Below are 7,240 nucleotides of genomic sequence, written 5' to 3' on the forward strand. Positions count from 1 at the left end.
ACACTGCCCTCTGTGGTTGTGGCCCTTTGGCGGATGGGTCTATGGGAGGGGCCTGGGAATGACCAATGCAACATGAATCATCCGTTACACTGCCAAAAAAGCTATGAGTCTATGGGTGGGAGCTACGTATGTTCTTCTAGTGTCTTGCTTCATTTCTCTTAGTACCCTGAACCGAGATGTAATTTCCAGTAGATGATAGATTTTCTTGAAAACATGCAGGAAATGAGGTCGGTGACAAAGACATCTTAGCCTCGATCGCATCCGAGTAGTATGCCAAAGATGAGTATGCCAAAAAAAGATGAGTATGCCAAAGGCGTGACCGTACTGACATGGTCTGTGGAAGCGGTATATACTAGGACAACCCGTTGATGCCGGTGGTGCTCGCTCCGGGAGGCTTCTTCGAAGAAGGTTGGTTCAACGAGTTCATCACCAAAACAAGTCAGTGAGGTCACCCACCACATATTACCTTCTCTATCCGTTATAGCAAATCGTTTTCCTGTTTTTTGGATGAAAATTTCCTATAAAACGTAGTACAATGAATTTCTTTAAAAATATCATATAAGATTAAATCCTACAAACCAAACAACCAACGTAGGAAAAATTGCTATTATTCTTATGCTCTTAAATGAGACAAGTTTTTCTGAACACATGCGCACTGCACCCCTTATCTGAGATATGTCCAATACTGCTTTGAGATGTGTGCTACTCAAATATTAACTTACTTACATGGAAGTTTCTCTTAAATGAAAAAAACATATCGACTCTAGACTTTGTAGATCAACAAAACAATGGAACCGCAATGTGTGAAAAGAGTTTTTGTTTGTTTGTTCCGGAATATATATACAAAATGATTTTTTTGTTAAGAAATATGTTTTATAGTATTTATGTGTAAATAAAAATTCAAAAGTTTTTCTGTGCTTAATAGTTCTAATGTTTTGTTGACATGCAAACTTTAAAGTTTATATGTTGTTTCATTTGAGATAAAAGGAAGAGGCATTCACACAAGTGGGCACGTCCTAAACGCCGGGGCATCTGCACCCACTTTTAAAAAATACATTTCAAGCATGTTTTCATATGTCAAAAAATTATGCATACATGTTCGCAAATGTGTGTGTGGCACAAAGTTTTGTGAAAGAAAAATATCTTTTTTCGTTTGCCTCCGCAAAAAATACAAATATCCGTGCTTTTAAATAGCGTTTCACGACATAATTTTTTGTCTTTTTGGCACAGGCCACAGAAAATGTTATTTTTCCGCGAAACTTTCTGCACGCACATAGAACATAAAGACGTACCCATGCAACCTTTTTTAGATTTCTTTTAGCATTTAGAAATGTGTTTTTTAAAGTGGGTTCATATGTACCCGAGTTCATCCATGCAATTCCCATATTCACACAGATCAAAAAGCAACAAATAGATGGTTGGACATGTTGGAATTATTTGCCCCCAGATGTCCATGTGGCCCATTCATGCATGACAGAGGGGTGTGAAAAGTTTGTCCCACTCTATTAGTGAAAGATGTGTAAGACCAACTTACACTAGTAGAAAACAGGGCATTTGTCCCGGTTCGTAAAGGACTTTAGTGAACCGGGACTAAAGGATACTAATGCCTTCCCCCTTTAGTCCCGGTTCTAACACGAACCGGGACAGATGGTCCTCCACGTGGCCGGTGCGCTGAGCCCAGGCAGGGGGGCCTTTGGTCCCGGTTGGTGGCACCAACCGGGATCAAAAGGCGATGTTTTTCTTTTTTTTAAAGAAAAAGTGGCTGCTTTAGGGGTTTTGGGGGTTATTTTTAGGTTGTTATTAGCTAGCTAATAGAGAGAAGTGTCCTCTCTTATATCTTCGTCCTTGGTTTACCAACGCTGCTGCTATATTCATTTCACCCGCTGATATAATAACTTATGCATGCTCGCATCATACATCATCATATATAATAACAAGTCCTACTAATCATGCATCATCATACAACTTCTACTCGTTATTAATAATAAGTCATACGATCATCATCCTCATAGTCATCGAACCCAACCCTACATAATTATTCTTATCACATGATCATCAGTATCAGGTAGGACCTAAACACCCTTAAGGTAAAATAGCATAAAATAATATAGACCTTGACTCTCCATTATGAAGAATGGAGATCATCCTGTCTCCAATTCTTACGCTTCGCTGCCTTTTGCTTTCAAGAAGCTCCTTACGATTGTTCATACATTTTTTCCATTCTTTGATTGTCATGTCTCCACTTCTTAGAAACCCGGTATGGACAGTTCAGATTCGTAGGAAGACCTGGTTGTATGTTCAAAACATGAAGGTTACCGTGCGTATACATCAGATGAGGCACACAATCATTCGGGATTATCTGTTGAAAAACATAGTAATAACTTCGTAGTTAGCAATGATGTACTAGTTTTAGAAGTGTGCAAAAAGATACACATATGTCGTAATAGTAAAAAATCTTACCAGGGCATCTCCATGGTAGTTACCGTAGTTCAACACGTGCACTAGTGGCACGTATTGACCATAATGTTGAGGAGTTTGATTGTAGACATTGTAATTCTCAAGATCAGTATAAAATGCGATCAGATGATTTTTCTCCCTATAAGTTAATTCGGAGCCATCGATGTAGTGGGTTTTGTCTACCATCTTCCGCACATTCTTTGAAGAATGAAAATAAGCTGTCAATGGAAATAAGATGTCAACTATTTTGAAATAAACAATATAAATTACTTAATAATTAACTATGTTAAGCTCACATGGGGGACGAATTGGAGGTGTATCCACAAGGACCCAAATCGAAGGTCTGTCTTGCTCGATTGTAGGATCACCAAGATCCATAGTGACAAGCATACCCTCATCAAAACCATACATCTTGCAAAGTGCTTCCCAATTTTTGCAACCAAAATGGGTTACACTCTCAGCATTGTACAACTTTACTTGAAAATCCACACCATGATGGGTCCTTAGGAGAATTTTTTTGGTTTCCATACTTTCATGGTCTTCAAAACCCATCCTCTCCAAGACATAGCGTCTTGCACAACATGGGATAAGCTAGTCGAATTGGAAAAGATGAAAAATACACGTTAAAATAGTTGAAGTCATGCTTAATTACGAAAAAAACTATTGTCGTTGTTGCATACCATATGAACATCGAAGGTCTTCTCAAGCTTAATGCTGAAGCGCCGATCTTCGTCCAGCTCAATGAACCTGTCGCACATACCTCGGTCGTCGTGGCACCAGTCACACTCCCCCGGACGATTTTCGTCGTCCGAGTACGTCATTTCCGGCCTATGTTCATAATTCAAATATTAAACTAGATCATTACTATTAATCACAGGTTGACTATCGGTGATGGTACGTAGCTCCTCCTTTCATTCCCGAGTGCATTATTACACCAAATTGTCTAGCACATGGGAATAAAGGAGAACTTTTCCAATATGAGCATTCAATAAGCAAAACCAAATCATAAAATAAGCAAAATCAAATCATAAAATAAAGTAGCATTCAAATCAGTATGCATTCAATTATAAGCAAAAGTACATCATCTCTTGGTGTCCGTACATCGTCGAATATTATCACTAATATAGCATCACTAATACAACTAGAACCGTAGCGTCCGACGGGTACCGTCGCGGGCGGTGGACACCTAAAGATAAGGAACCATCACAGGATCATAGCATCTGGACCAGAGAAGGATGTCGTTGATGAAATCAGGCCATCATTTGCCGCCCTCGAACCACACCCATCTCCACCACCACTCGAGCCATCCCCGGACGACACCCTCAGGAAGGAACACGCCACCAAAATGCCGTTGTCGCCAGAAAAAGGGGACCTGAGGCTTTCACCTGAGCTCTTGGACGGGGTGGGAGGAAGAGGAGTCCCATCGAAGCCTCCAACAAGGTAAACGATGCACAAAGGTGTCACCTTCGGTGTGTCCGCCGCGCCGGCCAGGGGTTTCCCCCGGATCCGCCCCCAAGCACCAGATCCGCGCATCCGACGACGGGATCCAGCGACCAGAGCCGCCAGAGGCTGAGATCCGCGCGAATCGGAGTGGATCGAGGTTGAAGACGCCACTTCTCCAGGGCGCAAACGACTGGCGAGGAGTCGGCGCAGCAGCCGTCGCCCGCCGCCTCCGCGCCGCCCTCACGGCCAGGGAGGTGTCCCACCTGCACCCGCCGACGCCACCCGCCGCACAGGCCACGTCGCGCGCCGCCGTCCGGGGCCGCCGCCCCGGAAGCCAAGGCCCTCCACACAGGGTGAAGCCGCCGAGATCCCCGCCGCCACCTTCATCAGAGCCGCGCGGGCTCACCGAGGAGCTCCTCTGGCGGCGGCGGAGGAGGGGGAGGGGGAGAGGGGGGGGGGGGGGGGGGGGGGCTAAAGTGTGGCGGCTAGGGTTGGCCCCTGAGTCGCCTCGGAGGAGACGACGCCGGGGGGGGGGTTGATTTACCCATCAATTAAATTAAATCTCATTGTCAGGGACTGTAAGTCAGCTAGCAAGTACTGCAACAAAGCTCCTAACGGGTCTTGCAAGTGTTGCCTAGTTATGGCCAGAGTGTTGCATGTCTACGACCACGAGCAAGTGGTCAGAAAAAAGACGTTTCTACGTGGCACAGGACGGTTTGTGATCAGTGATGACATGACAATCAAGCCAGCATCTACCAGAGTCATACAGTCGCTGCCTCAGGCGTTCGGTTCTAACGGAATCGCCCATGGCTTTGAGGAGCTCGAAGTGACCGTCAGCTGGCTCAGTGTAAGACGATCGATTTTCATCAGTATAGTACTGCTAGTATATTCGAAATTGTTACCATCGGAGTAGAATCCCCATTTTTTTTCTAATATCTGGGCTTAATTTTGATTTAGGTTTCATCCATGCTGAAGGCCTTCCTTTCATCAGATACTGTGCTCAGTGATGCATTCCTAACAAATGAACCTGATGGCAAGGCTGCTCATGCTACTGCGAAACCGAGCATCAATCGGAAACTTCCACCATCTGATCAAGATTCCGCAGGTTCTTTCCCAGAAAGCAAGATCAAGATTTTCTATGACACCTATAAAAAGAAGGTGATGTATGCTGAATGCAACCGTGAGTTCGTGGACCTGCTCATGGGTTTCTTGATGGGTCCCGATAACTGCCATACGTGTGGGCGTTAAGGGATCTGCCCACATGTTCTGTGTGGTGCCTAAGAAGACCAGCCCACACGCTTGTGTGTGGGCAAAACAACTAGCGCCCACACGTCTTTTTTCCTCTCCCGGTCTCTCTTATACGCGTGCGTGTGGGTGAAATAGATAACGCCCACACGTCCGGTATGTCAGGCCTCGTACCTCGTGGTCCCGCACGCCCCACGTGACACTTTATAGCGCGCACGCAGTTGCCATGGGCCGGACCCTCGTCTATGTTCGTTTAAGTGCAGTTGCCATGTCGCTGAACTACGGTTGCCATGTCGGACAACTACAGTTGCCATGTCTGCTCAACTGCAGTTGCCATCTCAGGTCAAAGTTTTAGATTGTCATTTTTTGGACAACTACAACTGTTGCCATGTGTGGTCTGGTCTACTGCAGTTGCCATGATTTCAAAACTTTAGGAGTTGCCACCTACTAACACTAGGCAGTTGCCATCTCAGGTCAAAGTTCCAGATTGCCATTTTTTGGACAACTACAGCTGTTACCATGTGTGGTCTGGTCTACTGCAGTTGCCATGATTTCAAAACTTTAAGAGTTGCCACCTACTAACACTAGGCAGTTGCCATGTAGCACTGAAAAAATGGCATGCCAACAAAACATGTTCGGGTAAAAGAGAGAGTTGCTATGTGCTCACAAGCACGTTAGAGCAGTTGCCATGTAAAAAAAAAGAATTGCCATCTGCTTACGTGCACGCTAGGGCAGTTTGCCATGTACCATGCAAAACATATGGCAACTGACATGTTCGGGTAAAAAAGAGAGAGTTGTCATCTGCTTGCAATCATACTAAGGCAGTTGTGATGTACACTGCAAAACGCATGGCAACTGGCAGCTTGGGTTTGGGAGAGGAGGCGGACGTGTGGGCGAGATGACAAACGCCCACACACCAGCCCTTGTGTGTGACTGAAAATTGGTGTGTGGGTGAACTGCTAAACGCCCACACACCGGCCTCTCCGTGTGGTAAAACGAATGTGTGCACGAACTATGTCACACATCACACACACGCCTTGTCCTACATGGCACAGAAAATCAGCCACATTGTGTCAAGATTCGTGCATATAGTACTGGATGGTGATGGATGCGTGTGGACGAGATGGTCAACGCCCATACGTGTGAGCGTTAACATTTCCGTTCTTGATTTACCGTGTGAGCTGCGTGATCAAGAACACAGGAGCTGGCACTTGCCATCTTGGCAGGTGCTTCGAAAATCTCTATAGTAGCGTTGCCGATCTCGCCAATGCTGGGTGCTTCACAGGTGGCCTCCCTAGTGTGATGTTACTGGATCCAAGCATTATGCCGTTTGACATTTTGAGCATCTTGTCCGATCGGTGCCGACCTCTTGACTGTCGGTGTCGGAAGGACACGATGCCAGAGCTAGCACGCTATTGCTTCCACCCTGAGATTGTCGAGGACCGAAAGTACATCGTAGGCGATGATCTGCTTATACATCAGGCAACTGCCATGTCTGTGATGAAGTATTGGTCCGGGAGGAACAAGGCTATGGTACTGCAGACGGACATTACCGTAGGGAAGCAGGAGGTAATCTAGGTTGCAAATTAGCACATATTCCCTCCGTTTCATATTATTTTGTCGCGCAAACGGATGTACTTATCTAACACTGAAATGGAATGGGGGAGTAACTAATAATGGGTAAATGAAGTTTGTTTGGGGGTTTTGCCAATGATTTCCGTTATTCTTGCAGGCTGTTGCACTGCTGCGAGCCGTGCTAACTTCGAAGAATGCACTGACCGAAGTGTTCATCGGTAGGGTGGAGGCACAGTCGTCCACCATGCAGAATATGCGAATCTTTGCCAGGATCCCCCGGGGGCAGATAATAACCGTGGAGGTTGCGAGGTCCGACACCATTGCGACCGTCAAGGGCAGGATCAAGGAGAAGGCGTCTATTCCTGAGGGTTTTCGTCATGAATTGGTCTACGGTAGCAGATATCTTAAAAGACTCGCGCACGGTTGCCGATTACAATCTTGGCAGCGCATGTACCATCACCAGCGAATTTTTCAACAAGTGATTGATCACTGTCAACTTGAGCACTACAACCGGTTGTGA

General features: G+C 45.6%; 1 pseudogene; it reads left to right on the forward strand.

The window, feature by feature from the left end:
• The first annotated feature begins 4,528 nt into the window (after positions 1-4,528).
• On the forward strand, positions 4,529-7,202 carry LOC123115132 (uncharacterized; annotated as a pseudogene).
• The last annotated feature ends 38 nt before the right edge of the window (positions 7,203-7,240 follow it).

Source organism: Triticum aestivum, chromosome 5B (assembly GCF_018294505.1).
Source record: "Triticum aestivum cultivar Chinese Spring chromosome 5B, IWGSC CS RefSeq v2.1, whole genome shotgun sequence".
Taxonomy (NCBI): domain Eukaryota; kingdom Viridiplantae; phylum Streptophyta; class Magnoliopsida; order Poales; family Poaceae; genus Triticum; species Triticum aestivum.